Raw genomic sequence first — 15,856 nt, 5'->3', positions numbered from 1 at the left:
TGTTAACTGTGCCCTTCTTAACTCAAGGTTAAAACAGAATGTAGACAAGATTACCACGGATAGTGATGAGACATAGTACACCTTCTATGGCCTCGGTATCCATAGGAAGGAAGGTAACACATTGGTTGACTTTTTCTTCACTTTGCAGTCTAGGCAGTTTTCTGTCAACTTTTTTGCTTGTTTGTTTGTTTTTGTGTTTTTTTAATTTGGGGGAGGATGATAGCTGGTCAGCTTGTTTTCCTGGACTGGGAAACTAGGATAGTCCTTGAATAAGTTAGGCAGCTGAGAACAGTACGCTTCAGTAAAGAGCATTAGCCCATCCAAGCTGAAATAACTGAGCAATATTGTCGCTAGAGGGGTTTCCAGGTTAGAGCACTTCTCCCACGCCCAGGCTTCCTGGTCCTCACTGGATGCAATGAGGAAGATGCATTTCAGGTTCATGGAATGACCATCTAATTGGGAATTTTTCACTTTCACTGAAATAAAAGGCACATAATCCACTGAGTTTCACATATCTACAAAGTATGTGTGGGACTTCCATTGCTATTATTATCTGATGAGAAAAATGTAAACTCTCCTGTGAAAACATTATGTCCAAGTAAGATCTCCCCAAGATTATTACCATCATCAGTCCTGACCTGCTGTGAGCAAGGGAAGGGCATAACTTGCAGAACTTTCCTATTAACTGGGACCATGCAACATCAGGCTGGCAACAAATGCTCTTCACACATTCTTCCTCTCTCCCTCCCTCCCTCCCTCCCTCCCTCCCTCCCTCCCTCCCTCCCTCCCTCCCTCCCTCCCTCCCTCCCTCCCTCCCTCTCTCTCTCTCTCTCTCTCTCTCTGGCTTATCTGAGTCCTACTTTTAGTACAATGCTAGAAAAATCACAAAGAAGACAAGCCAGTAAGATAAAAAACACCAATGACAGCTTATGTTGGAGAGGATGTGGAGAAAGGAGAACACTCCTCCACTGCTGGTGGGAGTGAGAACGTGTACAGCCACTCTGGAAATATGTTCATAGTGGCATTATTCATAATAGCCACAACCTGGGAACAACATAGATACCCTTCAATAAAACAATGGATAAAGAAAATGTTGTACAATTACACAATGGAGTATTACTCAGTTATAAAAAAACAATGACATCACGAAATTTGCAGGCAAATGGATAGAACCGGGAAAAAAACATCCTAAGTAAGGTAACCCAGACCCAGAAAGACAAACTCATAAGTGGATATTAGATGTAAAGCAAAGGATAACCAGGCTACATTCCACAGCCCCAGAAAAACTAGGTAGCAAGGAAGATCCTAAGAGGGATGCATGGATTTCCCTGGGAAGGGGAAATAGAAGAGATCTCATAGGTAAACTGGGGGCTGGGGTGGGGGTGGGTGGGAATATGAGGGATCAGGTTGGGTAGGTTAGGGGAAAAACAGAGGGGGGAGAGAAATTAAAGAGATGTCTTGATGGGGGGCATTTCATGGTTAGGGAGAAACCTAGTGCCAGGGAAATTTCCAGGAATCCACAAAGATGACGTCAGCTAAGACTCCTAGAAATAGTGGAGAGGGTATCTGAACTATCTCCAATCAGATTGGGGACTATCCTAATTGTCATCAGAGAGCCTTCATCCAGTATCTGATGGAAATAAATGCAGAGATCTACAGCCAAACAAACACTGGGCCAAGTTCTGGGAATCTGGTTGAAAAGAGGGATGAAGGATTGTAGGAGCCATGGAGGGGGGAGGTCAAGACCATCACAAGGGAACCCACAAAAACAACTAACCTGGGCTCGTGGGAGCTCACAGAGTATGGACTGACAGCTAGGGAGCCTGCATGGGGTAGGCCTAGGCCCTCTACATATGTATGACAGTTGTGTAACTTGGTAAAAATTTGTGGGACTCCTAGCAGTGGGGTCAGGACCTGTCCCTAATGCTTGAGCTGGCTTTTGGGAGCCTATTCCCTATATTGGGCTGCCTCACCCAGCCTTAATATAAAGGGAGGAGCTTAGTCCACCATCAACTGGCTATGCCATGCTTTGTTGACACCTATGGGAGGCCTGCTCCTTTCTGAACAGAAACAGAGGAGGAATGAATGGGGGAGGGGCAGAGCGGAGGTGAGAGGAGGGAACAGAAGGGGGAAACATTTTAATTAATAAAAGATTCAAGAAAAGAAGACAAGCCAGATTAATGCCACACTATGTTTAGTTAGTATGTTTAGTAACATTAAATCATAGTCTTGAATCTCACAATAATGAAAGAGGAAGAAGGTGACCTATGCTGTAATTCAGCAAGGTGTTTATATACGACTTACAAGATTGCAGCAACAAATCCAAAGAAAGACAGAAAACAAGGACCACAGAAACAAAGGCCTTGTGCAACCACAGTGATCAACTCTCTAAAGAAATAAGTCCGAGACACACAAATACATGACCACTATGATGAGTCTACAGTTATTGTGAAAGAAAAACCCAGTGAACATGGACTACTAGCACTCCAGTGTGTTTCTACCAGTGACAGGAAAACATAGCTGTGTTCTATTTATCAATGGCCAAGGCTTGTCTTTCTTCTCCCTTCTCTACTAGCATATCTCCTCTTTCTAAGACTTCTCTTGTGATGTGAACAATTACAGCAGGCCATTACTCACAGCAATGTGACCAAAGAATAGAAGTTCAAAAGGAAACAAGCTTGACTGGTTCCTCCTTGCTGTAACCATGGACAGTTCTTCCTCCTGTCACTCCACCATGGTGTGGAGGGACCATGAGCCTTTTCTAAGGCTCAAAAACTTTTATTCCCACAGTTTAAAATGTTGTTTTGTTTTAAGATGGGATCTCACTGTGATGCCCAGGGTCTTGGTGTTATCATATGAGACTGAAAAACAATTAGGGCAGAGGAACAAACACATGACAACATGTATGAAGACAGACAATTTCTGCAGATAGAACTAATAATATGAGCAAAAACAGAAAGGCTAGAATTCAATATACATCAGAATGAAATGGGCTCATTCATTGGAGGAGCAATGCTAAAGTAAAAACAGTAGAAGTCACAAAAATGAATTGATAAGAGTGAAAAGAAAAACCAAGACAAGAGTTTCAAGGATCTGCGGGTCAAATCATACTGCACAATCTCGGCCTAGTTGGAACCCCAGAAGAAAAACAAGCCAGTAGACCATGGCCAATGTGTTCCAAACCTCAGTAAAGGCCACCAGTCCACACACAAGAGGCACAACAAAGCCCAGGCAGAACCCCCGACAAAGAAAACGATATTTAGTCATTTTAGTCAAGTTGCTTTTTCACATGGGAAGTACATCAAAATGTGGGAGGTAATGGGGACTGGGTATTTACCAAAGTTACACACATGCGCATGCACCCCCTGACACACACATTACACCCACACTTGAAAAACATGTTGAGCAGGCATGGAGGCAGAGGGAGGAAGACTTTGGATTTGAGACTACCTTGGGTTGCACTACTACATAGTTCCAAGTTCACTGACACACACAATGAGATCCTGTGTCAACAATACTAAAGAATGATCTGACAAAGAATGCATCAAGACACTGAATCAAACACAGAGATCAGCGGGCTGGCCTCTGAGCAGTGGCCAACAAACGCTTCTGAGCTGAGCAGCTGCCCCCCTTGAGTACTGCTGGGAAATGCGCCTTCCAGAACTCTTTCAGAATCCACAGAACAAGACAAGACTCAATAATACTTCCCTGGTCACACGTCTGAGTCCATTTCAAAGTTGCCTGTCATGTTCTGAAGTGCTTTTCTTTTTGCCTCTGGTATTGGTGGACAGAGAGGCACAGGACACAGGACCCAGAGGCCCTTGAGGGTAAGGGGATCCCTTGGAGTCATTTTTCATAAATCCAGAAGCCATAGTGAGTAATGACTATATTTAACCTTTTCACCTCTGGGTTAAAATTTTTATTCCTCCCTGGCCATTTTTCCTGGAACACAGGTCTTTGGTGAGCCTAACTCTGATGACTTTAGAGAAAAGTCAACATAAGACCTGGAAAAAAATTTCCCCAAGAACAAGAAGGATTGGGCAGTAACAATTTATTAGACCTTTATCAGCCACATGAATAAATAAAGGACACAGTACAACCATAGCTCATGGAATAGCCAACAAGAAGCATGGCAGGGCAAGTTAGGAACTAGGTGGGAACTGGTTTGGGAACCCTGGATGCTGCAAGCAGGATTGTGAGAGAGAACGAGAGTCAACTAGAGAAAACACATGGCATTCTTGCATTAGGAATGAAACGTTTCCAATGAAGGAATCTTTCCTCTATGGTTTTCATCATAGCATCAAGTGAATTTAGTGTAGAAATTCCAGTGATCTAAATATCAAAAGCCACAATTACTTTCATCTTTGTACTTGTTCTTTAATGTAACTTGTAACCCAATTATAGCCTTTCCTTAAACACAAAGGGAAAAAAGCAACTGCCATTTTATTGGGTAATAAATTAGGATGAGGCTACTTACATTCCTAAGTATATGTACACTGTTTGATGACCTCATACACGTATATAACTTGTGGTGGTCAAAGCCAGGTAATTAGCATCTCCTCCTTAAACATTTGTCATTTGCTTATGTTGGGTTGCCTTTTTCTGATTTCTTTGTGAAACAAGTAATAAATTCTCATAAACTACAGTTGACTTGCTGTGTTGTTGAACATTAGAACTTATGCCTCCTATCTAACATTATTATGGTAGCCATTATCTACAAGCCACAGCATGAAACACAAAGACTTTAAAACAGACAGAAGAAATTCCAAGCACCCTGATAACTAAGGATAAAATTAGGGAAAGTGCTGGGTATTGGTAATTCTATTACTTTTCTCTGAGTGTTGGTTACACAGTTATCATCTGTCTGTGAAGGCCTAGCAATATTTGTGTTCTAGATGAAAATTACTTGGAAGAAACAGCATCTATGAGATAGTATCACACTTGAAATCTGTGTGTGTGTGTGTGTGTGTGAGAGAGAGAGAGATAGAGAGAGAGAGAGACAGACAGACAGACAGACAGACAGACAGAGACAGAGACAGAGGGAGAGAGAGAGATAGGAGGAGTAAGAAGGGGGAAGGAAGGAGGGGAGGAAATGAGTGAGGGAACAAAGAGGGAAAGGGAGAGATGGAGGGAGGGAGAAGGAGGAGGAGGAGGAGGAGGAGGAGAAGAAGAAGAAGAAGAAGAAGAAGAAGAAGAGGAAGAGGAAGAAGAAGAGGAAGAGGACGACCAATGAGGAGGAGGAAGACTAGGAAGTGATTTAAGAGAAAGTTGACAGCACTTTCACTCACCATCAATTACAACTGCTAAGTCCCCAGACCCAGCTACAAAAAAGTTTTTGAAGGATTCTATTACTGTGTTTATATATGCCTCATGGAAAGTAAGTGGAATCCACTTTCCATTGAATTATTTGAATGGGTTAGAGAACACTGGGATAAATTCATGGCTCTTTCCTTCTCTATCTTGTCCTGATGTCTCTCTCCTACCCCTTTTTTATAATAACTTGATGAATGTAGGCTAGAAAGATGGCTCAGGAAGTAAAACTGGTTGCCATATAAGCCCAGTGACCTGAGTTTGACAACCAGGATGCAATAAAAAGCCAGATGCCATGGCACATATCTGTAATCCCAGGAGCCTAAGCTGACTAAGAGGCAGAGTGAGGAAAATGATCTGGAAGCTCATGGGTTAGTTAACAGAGAACATGAAGCGCAGCAGGGTCAAGAGACACCTTTTTACAAGGTAGAAGGTGAGAATAGACTCCTGAGAAATTGTCCTCTGACCTCCACACATGCTCCAGGGTGTTTTTGCCCTCTCACAACAATAATAAGGGAAGGGATTAACATTTAAAGTAGCCATGCTTTAACAGTTCATTGTCAGAAGGATCCGGTTAGGAGTCAGAAGTGACCAGGTATCTATGTATCTATGGGGTGTTTGGAAATAACTCAGGAAAAGACTGAGTTTCTCTTTTCTTAAAAGAAATTCTCTCTCTCTCTCTCTCTCTCTCTCTCTCTCTCTCTCTCTCTCTCTCTCTCTCTCTCTCTCTCTCTCTCTCTCTGTGTGATTTACTAAAGTCTCTTATTGGGACTTGGGGCTTATTGATTAGTCTAAGCTGAATGGCAAGTAGGAATCCTCTTGTCTCCCTCTCCTTAACACTGATATTACAAATGCGTATCACCATGCCAGGCTTTTAAAAAAACTATATGTTGTTGTTATTCCTAGTGTATATGTGTGCAAGTTTGTGTGTGGCGTATGTATGTAGTGTATCCACACTCATGTGCATGGGTGCACACGACTGTATGCATACACTGAGGTACGTGGAGAGAAGCAGACGTCTCGTTCTATTATGCTCCATTTCCGTCCTTTCAGACAGTGTCTCTCATTGGCCCTGGCATTAAGATGGGCCCAGTGATTCTCCCGTCTCAGCCCCACACAGAGCTGGAATCACAGGGGCACATATCCAAGCCAGATTTTCATGTGGATGCAACTCAGAAGCCCACACAGAGCTGGAATCACAGGGGCACATATCCAAGCCAGATTCTCATGTGGATGCAACTCAGAAGCCCACACAGAGCTGGAATCACAGGGGCACATATCCAAGCCAGATTTTCATGTGGATGCAACTCAGATCCTCATGCTGGCTTACAAAGTACTCGTACCTATATAGTATCTCTCCAGCCCCACATCTGGCTTCTTACATTGGTGCTGGGGATCTAACTTGGTCTTTGTGCTTTTCTGAGAATCATATACCTATGATAATTGTCCCCTTATCAGTGCAACTGTTATGATTATGAATTTCTTTTTAAAGCCAACAGGGATAAACTACATAAATTGGGATAGACATGCATATAAGGATATTTTTCTGGTTGTCTTGTAGCAATGCCTAGGTCTGCATCAGAAGAGCTCTGTCTATGCCAAAGGATTCCTATGGCACATGAAATAGAAGGGAGGTACACCAAGTGCTTGCTTTTGAATTCTTAGAAGCCCTGCTTCTTTCTGTACATGACATGCCTGGGAAGGTGTCCAGACATAGCACGATGGCTGGAGACAGAAACCACCCTGTCGGAGCCTGGGGTGGTTTCTGTCTTTAAGAACTGTACCTTCTTTAAGACCTGTACCTCTTGGTTATCCAGGGCAGGTTGTTGAACTTACGAAGCGAATCTCTGCTGAATCATTTCTTACAGGTTTCTGAGGCAAGCAAGAGATTTTCAAAATGGAACATGATACTTAGTTTGGACACAGAGGGATCTAGTCACCTGGGAAGTGGGAAAACATTCTCCTTGTAGTGTGGCTTTGTCATATAAACTGCCAAAGATGTCCTAGGAGTTGAAACTGAACATCAGAGATAGTTGTCCCACAGATTTGAAGAAAGGCCAGAGGAGAGACGGAAGTGCTATCTAACTGGCCACTGCCAGGTTTTCCTGATAATCTAAACCACGGTGGGTATCTATTAATCTGGTTATTTGTATCTAACCAATGCTGGATGCACCAACTGGCTTACCCTCTGATAACAAGGGACCTCTCAGCTCACCAAGCTGCTGGATTTTTCCTCTCAAGTTCTCACTCTCAGAATGGAAGGGACAGACTGAGGTATAAGGAACAGGCAGTGCTACTTGTAGTTCCTGTTGTTTTCACCTCTAAAGCCCCATCTTTTACAGGGTGCAGCTTTGTAAGTTACTGCAAAGAGAAAAGACCAGGGCTTTGGTTTCCTTGTCTTTTCCTGTCACCTTGTTTCATGTCCTAGATGCTGTTAGCATATGAGTGTTCAGTATGTCAAAATTCCTCAAGCCGTATCCTCAGGAAACTACATTACATTTTACGAGTATGGTATACATATATGATATGGATGAAAAAAAAGTCAGTCTTTATTTAAAATAAAAAGAAAAGGAATATAGTTTTTACTGTCCTGTCTACAAATCCTCAGAGCCTCTCTTCACTGGCTAGTAATAGCCATTAGAAGTCAGCAAGGTGGATAAGAATAGGGATTCAGGGGCTGGAGAGATGGGTCAGTAGTTAAAAGCATTTGTTGTTCTTGCAGAAGACCTAGGTGTGGTTTCCGCACCCACGTGGTAGCTCATAACCATCTGTAACTTCAGTTTCAGGGAATCTAACGCAGGGATATATATATGCACACATATATGCACATTTAGGCAAATACTCATGAATATCATTATATATATCTTAAGAAAAAAAAGGACTCAAGGTACATGTGGTGGTTCATGGGTGGGCATACAAAAATAGACTACTAGAAGTCTATTGTACTATGTATTAGTGCTCAAAGATCATAATATATTAAACCCCTATTTTACAGAATAGGCAGAAAAATCCAAGAAAAGATAAACAATGTTTATCTAAAGTGATGGTTAATTTTGTTTCTCAACTTGATAGGATATAAAATTATTATAATGAGATAAGCCTCCAGGCACGTCAGTGTAGAACTGTCTGTGTTTCACTAATTGAAGCAGGATGACCCACCGTAAATGTGGATAGATGCCTCTCATGGACTGGTGTATCGAACTGCATTAAAATGAGGAAGTGGGAATTCATTACTCTCTAGTCCCTGACTGTAGATGCAGAATCATCAACCACCTCACAACCCTGCCACTATGTCGTCTCCACCACAAGGGACTGTATCCCCTCAAACTGTAAGCCAGAATGAACCCTTCCTTTTCTGAGTTCCTTGTCTGGTGTTTTGTCACAGCAGTAAGAACAGTAACTAATTAACCTAATAACTATGGTAATAGCGATCCTGATTTAAAGGAATTATTACAATTTAGTATTAACTGCTCCAACCACAAGGTCATTATCTCATCAGACTCTCAAAGGTAACCTGATGAGACTGACACTGTTTTGTGTCTCTGTTTTGTGAATGAGAAAACTCAAGCTAACTCGGAGTGATTAAGTAATTGGCTCCAGGTCACAGTTAATAAGTCTCGGAAATGAGATTCATGGTCATTTTAGTGGGGACCAAAGATCACTGATAGATGGTTGACGTAGACACACACAAACAGAAAGTATAAACTCCCTCAAAGATTTCTATTAGAAATTTATGAGCCCTTTAGTCCTTTATTTAAAAACAAAAAGTTCCCATAGTGCAACATTTTATGTTGTTAAAAAAAAACTCAGAATAATTGTGACAACCAATTTCCTATCCTGTACCCATCTTTCTATGTCCTTAAATATAGTAATGAGTATTGCATCCTCCAAAGAAGAAAAAAATTATCCTTTAACGCTTGAAATTCCTGGGACTGGGAAGGTGTTAATTACCATCTAGAAGCTTCATGCATAATAAGGCTCCAAAATGTAGATAATTTAAAACCTAGCCCCTTGATGCTTAAAAAAAACCCCAAAACTATGAAGAAACGCAATCCTATCATTTCCCACTGTCTATTTACACAATCTCTTCAACTATGAATTCAGGTTCCCTCTGAACAGGGGGTTTCTAAGGTCTCCAAGATGTTTACTCTTCAGGTGGGTAAGAATGAAAAGGGATCAATCCTAAAAGGTTTACACTAAGTAAGAAGAGAAGACCATCTGCTCTCAGATAGCTAGGGGCTGATTTTCCCAGCAGGGGAGCCCAAGTTTTATAAACCTCATTCTCATTAGAGAAAAGGAGAGAAATTGCTGAGAATTCATATAAAGGATTTCCAAGCCCTACAGCAGGTTCAAATGATGTATCTTCACGAGCAGGTTTAGGTTGCTGGATTATCTGTGTAACTGACTGGGATTTGTTTTCTATGGAAGGATAGAAAGTTTCAACATTTTCTGGTCTTGAAATGTATTCGATGCTCTGCCTCCCAGCATTTGCTCTCACCTGCTCAAATTTTCAATACAGTCTTTATGAACCTATTTATTCTGGATCAGCAAAGCCTCTGATGTAAAATGACAGCTCGTGGAGAATAAATCTTCATCATCCTTTTGTGCTGAAATGCCAGGAGATCTGAAAGCTAATCCCCTGTGGGCCTCCCGTCTTCTTGTGCCCACCAGATCGTGTCCCCGATGCTCCTGTACCAAATTGATTTTTATTTAACAGAAGCCTTTAGCAGCTCCCACAAATAACAGCTCTGTAGTCTTTGAACTATTATTCCTACTGGCCGTTTTTGCTGCATTCTTTGTTCATTTGCCATGTTAACAGCCTTCCAACTGGGGGACAGACAGGTAAGCATATTCTCAAAGTGGAAAATGCTTCTAGGGGCCCGGTGGACAGGCTTAGTCAATGGGAAGACGATCACTTGTCTTTGATCTCCTTGCATTCCTTATTTTTATTCAAACAAAAACAGATTTAAAAGCTTGTTTTCCTATACCCAAAGCACAAAGGCTTTCTAAGTTTCTCAGGCAATGCAAAAATCTAGGCTGGGTGGTGGTGGTGCTGGTGGGATTCTTTGAGCAGAAAGTGGGCTTCCTATTTTCTGGTCTATGTTTCCCCAATAGTATGGAAGTAATTTCTCTTTCTAAAAAATTAGCATCTACTGGAGACCCCGATAGAAGTCCACCTAACAATAAGACTGTAAGATGCTGTCATGAGTAAAGAGTGAAGTGATTCGTAGAGGGATTTTAGAATTGAGACCTGTCTGTCAAAAATCCCTATAAATGGTAGAATGGATAGTTTGAAGTAGGCTTGATGGAGAAGTAAGCCAATTTCATACACTGATTAAGAGAAGATTTTATGTGCTCTCATCATGTCAAAGAAAACACTTGGGACAAAGGGGCTCAAGTTAAATGAGTACCCAAGGCCACAGAGCTGACTCATGACAAAGCCTACAGTAGAAACAAGTCCAGTGTATTTTTTTTTGTACCATGCCTCTCTGTGAATGGGAAGCTGGTCTGCCTGGCTACACTTCTTCCCAAATCTCAAAAGACCTGACAGTGAGCTTACCACACATTGTTCCTGACCCCTAGAACATAGAAACCTGCAATTTCCAAGAATTCTTTGTAACAACTCAGGTCACCCAGTCAAAATGACACAGTGCAGATTAGAATCAAGTGTGCCTACAATAAAAGGTCACTGGCTACATGGATGCACATTTCTGTTTCCCATTTATTATCCAAGCAATTCATCCACGGAGCAAACAGCGGCTCTCTCTAAATCTCCTTAATAATTAGGGAGAAAATCTAGGCACTTCTCAGGTTTCCATTTCTGCAATGTTTTGGAAAGGGAAGGATCTGACCTTTCAAATCTATGTGGTAACATGGATGAACCAATTCACACAGCACATTAAGGCACCAGACATCTTCACTGCAGTTTAATGAGGTCCTCTGAAAGATTCTATAGATAAGAAGCCATGATTCTTACTTTAAGTGGAATAACAAAAAATCTTTCTTTTTTTTGCCACAAATAGAAAATTAGCTCATAACACATTGCATGTGAGACATGGTACCTCTCAAAATGCTAAGATAGAGAGAAATGAATACCAGACCAAAAAAAGAAAAAGGGTACATACCAAGTTGTGTCCCTAAGACACCATGGACCAAGAATTGTGTGTAGCAGGATGTGCTTAGTCCACACAGCAATTTAGCTACATTTATTATAGTTCTTAAGTGGATATAAGAAGAGTGTGCTGTATTCTAACCTGCCATCTACAGTAGGAAAATGCATCTACAGTAGGAAAGTGTGTGTGTGTGTGTGTGTGTGTGTGTGTGTGCGTGCATATGTGTCCTGGTGTCCTGGGAGGCCCTGATGGTGTCAGATACCCTGGTGTTGGAACTGGAGTGACAGGCTCTTTTGGGTCTTGGATATGTGTCCTAGGAACCATTCTTTGGAAGAGTAACAAAGGCTCTCAATTGCTGAGCCATCTATCCATTCATTGACAATATATTTCTTACATGGTAAAGCTCTTCATTAGGCTTTCTTAAAGCTACACTATTTTTTCTTATACATAGCAACACATTGGTAAGTTGTGTTGGGGAACATTCTAGACTCTTAATAAATTGGCATCTATGTCCATTTTGAAGACATTTTAGCATAAGCAATGGATTAAAATGATAGCTCATACAAAGTCAGTAGCTCTAATCAGAGTTTTCTTGTTTGGGGTGGTTGGTCAGTATTATGTGGAAGATGCCTGCATCTTAGTCAATACCACGTGTCTGGCATACTGAAAGGGGTTTCACTGGTGAAATACGAGTTGATAAGGTAGATGCTTAAGATAGGCTTTTGTTATTCAAATTGGTGGTATTTAAATAAACATGTAATTTGGCAAAATTACTTAGAAAGCATAATACTCCAGGAGCTCTGTAACTTTTCCTCTCAGGTATGACACCTGAGGTTCTGTTGTAAAGGACCTTAGGTCCAGCAAGTGTGGGAGAAGAACCCATGTGACACTCACTACAGAGCCTGCATGTGACATCCACTATAGAACCCTATGTGTGCATATTAGAAATGACAGCTTAAATCATCCATTATTTCCTCATATTTATTAGAAGATAATCATAACAACATCCTTTTAAAATATTTGTTTACTTTCAGATTGAAGAAAAACATTTATAAACTACTCAGCAACATATAAAGTTCTTGTAGAGTTCAGATGGTGTCTTGTTTAGTATCATATGAAAGCTATGCAATAAACAAGCTGAAGGGAAACAAAAACAGTAAATTCTTCATAGGCAACACCAGAGATCAATTATGGTGCTGTGAATGGATGTCTGAGTGGCTACACCTATCCATGCCTGTGATGTTTCTTATAATAATTTGTTGATTTGCCAGTACAAACTTTTCACATTTTTTGTTTATTTGTGCTTTGAGAGAGTAAATTTTGTGTATTTATATTTTTTGATGTCAACTCTTCAATTTGGAAAGGAATTTTTGATATTTTCCTTATAAAGATGTCAGTGCTGCTGGTTGAATGTTCAAAGTATTCTAAGCCATTGCAAACTCTAAATACCATATTAACAAAGACTTTTCAGGGCTTTTACTAATGAATTAAATACTTACATCAATAATATTTTTAATGCATCAGGCTCATGAGGTGGGAACCTTTGCAGTAGAGGGTCAGCAAATAAGAGTGCATTTGACATCCTACAATCTTTGGCTTTGGGGTCTCATGTTCTCTCTTTCTTGGTTTTCTTTTCTGAGTATTGTTGTTTATATTCATTTAGAGGCAATATTTCTTTAAATGTAATTCAAGAAAATTAACACCTTTAAAATATGTTTGAAATGTACATTATTAACTTGGGAAATAAGACAGAATGAAAGTAAGCAAATATGTGACTTTTGTAATTTAAAAACTTCATAAAAATATAAAAATGAAAAAAAAAACCCTGTGTGTGACATCCACTACATAGGTAAGGGACTCTGGTCCTAGCAAGTTGACATGTGGATCCCCAGCAATACTTTACAAAACAGATTTGAGCTGAGTGCTTTAAAAGGCCAGCTGAACCTTCACTGAGTCACAAGGCGGTCTATGAATACCTTCTCCTCCTGGCCAGTAAATGTGAGTTTACTAAAAGGCTATGCACAGGAAATAGAACTCAGGCCCCTGAAGTTCCTGACTTGAGCAGAACCTCATCCCCAACCTCAGCCACTTTCTGGGGCTCTTATGATCTCTCAAAGATCTCGGGATGAGCATGAAGTAACAGCTGTGGCAGGGACCTGAAGCAATAGCCTCTAGAGAATTATATCCACCTCACCCCCGCCTTCCAGGAGAGCTAGAGCAGGCTGAAGCACAGGCAGCCCTAGAAAAGAGAAATCCACCTGCCAGGCAGAGAGTTCGCAGAGTTCTGACAACTTATCACACAGTGGAGATCTCCATATGCACAGCCTTGGCTTTTGTTTCAACTCTTCGATAACTTTGTAAGATAACTTTGTAAGACCAAACTACAGAGAGGCATTACTTTTTTTTTTATTAATTTCCCCAGCTCTGGAAAGACTTGCAAATAAACCTATCTCCATTACCCAGTTCCCATCTCCCACTTTTCTTTTGGAATAGTGATGAGTGGAAGACCCCACATCCCAGTTTGTGTTAACAAATGGGCTTAATTACAACTACAGGCTGAAGCCAACCCACCCACTGTCAGTAAATTTTCAGGGTTTTCACAAGTCAGCTGCTTTGTCTATTCATTTTTTTTTTTGGTTTGTAGTAATGGAGATCAAGTCTTGGTCCTTGTATATGCTAGGCAAGCACTCTAGTGGTGACCCACACCCTTGGCCTCTTTACGGACTAGTTGTGACAATTACAAATCTAGAATGTTTAAACTCACAAGTAAGTACACTTGTAACAACTAATTTTGACTGCCATCTTGGTTGGATCAACAGACATGTAGGACGCCAGGGTGTGTCTGTGACAGCATTTCCAGTTTCTACTGAGGGAAAGAAGCCAGTGCTGAATGTGTCTAGCACCATCCCCTGGGTTAGGATAGCAGACCGAACACAAAGGGGAAAAGGAGAATGGGAACCGAGCAGTGGCTTCATGCTGGCTGGCTCTTTTCTGATCTGCCCAGATGTCAGCAGCTTGCACAACCACAGCTGTGAGCGGTTCCAGCCACCAAGATTTCCCACCATGAAGAATGCAATGGTATTAAGTGTCAACTTGACACAAGTGAGAATCACCAGGGAAATGGACCTCTGAGAATGTCTTGGTCACTGTGAGTGGCACAGCTCCGTAGGCAGAGTACCCTGGCCTGTATTGGAGTAGAGAAGAAAGTTGAACACTACCATGCATATAGTCACTGTTTTCTTCCGTGCAGTGTGGTCCATGGAGCAGTGTGATAGGCTGTGTGGTGCTTTGAGTAAGAATGGCCCCATACACTCATGAGTTTGAATGTTTGGCCCAGAGGCGGTGGCAGTATTGAAAGGTGTGGCCTTGTGGAGTAGGTGTGGTCTTGTTGGAGGAAGTGTGTCACTGTGGAGAAAGGGGTTTGAGGTCTCATATGCTCAAGCTACACCCAGTGTGGGACAAAGTTGCTTCTGCTGCATATGGATCACTAGATAGGACTCTGAGCTCTTTCTCCAGCATCATGTCTGAAGAAGAACTATTTCATCGGGACCACCAGCTCACAATCACACTGAGATTTATGAATGCTTGGCCTTAGCATAGGCTTGTTCTCAGCTATCTCTTATAACTTAAATTAACCCATTTATATTAATCTGTTCTGTTACGAGTCTTACTGGCAACTCCACTTTTCTTCCTCTCTGAGTCCTCTCTGTCCCCAGAAGTCTTGCCTAACCTTTTCCTGCCTAGCCATTGGCCATTTATCTCTTTATTAAACCAATCACAGTGACACATCTTCATACAGTTTAAAGGAATATTATGTAACATGTGTCTGCCCACATGCCACCATGAAAATAATGGACCAAACCTCTGAAACTGTAAGCCAGCCCCAGTGCAATGTTTTCCTTTTTTAAGAGTTGCCGCAGTAATGGTGTCTCTTCACAGCACTAGACACCCTAACTAAGAGAGTCTGTTTTAAGTTCTGGATGCCATTGCATCCCTGCTGTATTGGGCTGCACTTTGAACCATCAGCTAAAATAAATACTTTTCCTTTAAGTTATTTCATCACAGCAATGAGAATAGAAACTTAGACAAAATCCATGCCCACAAATTATAAGCTAAAACTAATCTTTCTTCCCTTCAAGAGCATAAGCTGGGAATTTTTATTAAAGGTGGGGAAAATACCTAAGATAACACACAGAAAACAAGGGCAGCTGATACTCAGAACTGTAACACACACACACACACACACACACACACACACACACACACACACACACAAAGACCCAGAGACAGATATTGGGGTTCAAGCTGAAGATCAGGGAAGCAAAGCAGATAAGCTACCAGAGAGCTCTTATCTCTAACAGGGCTGGGGCAATCCTATTCTCAACGTGGCTGGAGAATGAATGCCTCCTACTGAGACCTTGCTCTAATATACC

At 41.4% G+C, this 15,856-nt stretch overlaps 1 protein-coding gene across 12 annotated transcripts in view; it reads right to left on the bottom strand.

Annotated features, from left to right (window-relative positions):
* The window catches only part of Mast4 (microtubule associated serine/threonine kinase family member 4), a 575,239-nt gene that overhangs the window by 285,534 nt on the left and 273,849 nt on the right, over positions 1 to 15,856 (bottom strand). The window lies entirely within an intron of this gene.

The sequence above is a fragment of the Mesocricetus auratus genome, unplaced genomic scaffold (genome assembly GCF_017639785.1).
Source record: "Mesocricetus auratus isolate SY011 unplaced genomic scaffold, BCM_Maur_2.0 Super-Scaffold_100020, whole genome shotgun sequence".
Lineage (NCBI taxonomy): Eukaryota > Metazoa > Chordata > Mammalia > Rodentia > Cricetidae > Mesocricetus > Mesocricetus auratus.
This window is presented reverse-complemented; position numbering and strand designations above follow the sequence as displayed.